At 52.9% G+C, this 2,597-nt stretch overlaps 1 pseudogene; it reads left to right on the top strand.

Moving 5' to 3' along the window:
- Positions 1–1,014: 1,014 nt before the first annotated feature.
- LOC112473362 lies at positions 1,015–1,133 on the top strand (annotated as a pseudogene).
- Positions 1,134–2,597: the final 1,464 nt, after the last annotated feature.

Genomic DNA, 2,597 nt, shown 5'->3' with positions numbered 1-2,597 from the left:
CCTAAAATATACGGTCCCCGTTCCAAAACTCTCACCCTGAAGCTCCAGCCTCCTGCTCTTCCCTTCTACTAATTCAACTTTGATTCACTGGGGGCTGCGGGGTGGAGGCCTGGTGCGGGCTCAGGCAGGGGCTCACAGTCTGGCAGGCAAGGGGACACAAGCATGCAGGACTTGGGGACTCAGTTGTTCTGGCCGTGGCCTGAGACTCTGCATTTCTGGCCAGCTCCAGCCGGTGTCAATGCTGCTGGTCCCGGGCCACACCGAGTAGCAGTGAGCATAGGCGGGAAGGGTGGGGGGCACAGTGCCCTGGGAGCTGCAGGGGGCTGGGGAAAGATAGGCAGGAGATAGGGAGCCAGCAGGCCAGGATCAAACCCAGCTCCGCCCCTTACTCTGGCACAATGGCACGATGGCACGTGTTTCCCACCCCAGAGCTTGGAGTTCTCAGCTGAAAGGTTCCCATTGATAACAAGTGCCCCCCAATTACCAGGTTCCCAAGGCTTCAGTGAGACAGAACTTGTCAAGCCTTTCCATGGAGCCTGGCACATTGCAAGCACTTGCTAACTGGGAGACACTTTTTCTTTTAAGCCAAGGTTGACTAGGAAAGAGCATAAGGAAAGCTTTTGGGGTGAAGGAAATATTCTCCATCCTGATCGTAGTGGTGGTTCCTTGTCACAACTCGCAAACTCCGCGCTTAAAATAGGTGAATGCCTCAATAATGTTGACCTTTTACAGAGACCACTGAGACTGGGCTTTGGAAGATGGAAAGGCAAGGGAGGGGGAACTGCTGAGGCAGAGGCAGAGGCAGAGAGGTGTGAAAATGAGGGACAGGGAGAGTCAGGGGCCCAAACTGCAGGGAGAGTGTCCTGCCCCACGGCCAGGGTTGCCGGAGACAGCGGTTCATGGAGCCCCTGCTGTGAGCTCCTGGGGGGCTACCACCGGTTCTCACCTGCTGGATGTCAGGCACTGGTGTGGGACCTTACCCAGACCAGGGTCGCTTTTAAACTTGTGGGCCTTTTCTACAGCCATGCCACCCTGAGCAAGCCTAATCCTGTCTAATCTCAGAAGCTAAACTGGGTAGGGCCTGGTTAGTACCTGGATGGGAGACTATCTAGGAAGACCAGGTGCTGTAGGCATAAAAATTTTTTTAAAAATAAGAGATTGTAAACTGACAAGGTCTTTGCAATCTGTGAGGTCAGCCAAGGGTTGCCTCAGCTAAAACTTAAAAAATAAAAAATAAAAAAAAAAGTAAAAAAAAAAAAAAAAAAAACAATATTTCATGACACGTGAAAATTGTATGAAATTCAAATTTGAACATCCATAAATGAAGATTTATTGGAGCATGGCCACGCGCATTTGTCCATGGGTCGTTTCACACTTCAAGGACAGAGTTGAGTATTTGCAACAGAGACTGTAAGGCCAGCAATACCTAAAATATTTACCGTCTGGCCTTTTAAATACCGCACAATACATGAGAAGGAATGAGGGTGCCACGTAACCTTCCCCACTGCTGCGGCGGTTCAGACCTATCCTCACCTCTGGTGGGCCTGACCTCGCCTCCCTAGTCCAGCTGGTAAACCTGACCGATCTCACCCAGGCACCTGGCAGAGCAGCAGCGCCGCTTGCCGGCGGTAGGCGGCTGGCAAGAGAGCTCTGAGCCCGGATTCTTAGCTTCTGCCGCCACCTGGTGGCCTTCTTCGAGAGTGCATCCAGGGGCACGTCCAGGGTGGGGTCTGAGCGAGGGTAGGGCCGGTGCAGCCGTGCGTGGCGATGGCGGAGAACAATCGACAGACTATCTAGGCAGGGATTGAATCCTCCAAGCCAGCGTGCATTGACGATGTTTCACCTCATCTCTGCTTTGTAACTGATGGATGAGAATACACGTGACAGTGTCCAGCCGGGTGCCTGGCATGAGTTAGATGCTCTGAATCTCCAATTCCTGAGAAGTTGAGCAAAAATCATGAGCTGAGGACAGAGGGTGATGAGGGGGCTTGCAGGTCTGCTCACCTCTGCATTCGGCTTTGCATGCTTCCTTTATTCTTTCTGTCATTCATTATTCACTCATTCTTTCAACGAACTTTTTTCAGCACCAAGCAAGGCACCGCGCTGGACATCTGGATGCGGTAGAAACACCTGAGACCAAACAGCACGGTCCTGCCGCGTGGAGCTGACAGTCTAGTGGGAGAGACTATTACCCAATCATCGCAGTAAGGGGCGACGAGGCACCTATAGGGGAAGCAGAGAAGCCTGAATGAGCAGCACACAAGGTGACCTGACCTTGCTGGGTGTCAGGAAAGGCTTTGAGCAGCCCAAAGAATGGGTGAGTTAGCCAGACCAAGAGGGAGCATGCATGTGCAAAGGCCCAGAGGTAAGGAGCATGCCCAGCAAGTTGCCAAAAGAAGGACTGAGAGGCAGGAGCACAGAGGGTGCTGGGTAGAAAGGACGAGATCAGGCTGGAGAGAAAATGCGCTGTGCCAGGCAGAACCTCCAGTGCTGGCTTCAACAGGGAGCCACCGCGAAGTCTGGGGAGAGGCAGGCATGTCCACTGCTTAGGCTCCCCCATTCCCTGAGTGGGCAGCTCTGGTTGCTGGAAAGTTCCT

Source organism: Pteropus alecto, unplaced genomic scaffold (assembly GCF_000325575.1).
Source record: "Pteropus alecto unplaced genomic scaffold, ASM32557v1 scaffold98, whole genome shotgun sequence".
In the NCBI taxonomy this organism is placed as follows: domain Eukaryota; kingdom Metazoa; phylum Chordata; class Mammalia; order Chiroptera; family Pteropodidae; genus Pteropus; species Pteropus alecto.
The sequence above is the reverse complement of the archived record's forward strand: the minus strand, read 5'-3'. Positions and strand labels throughout refer to the sequence as shown.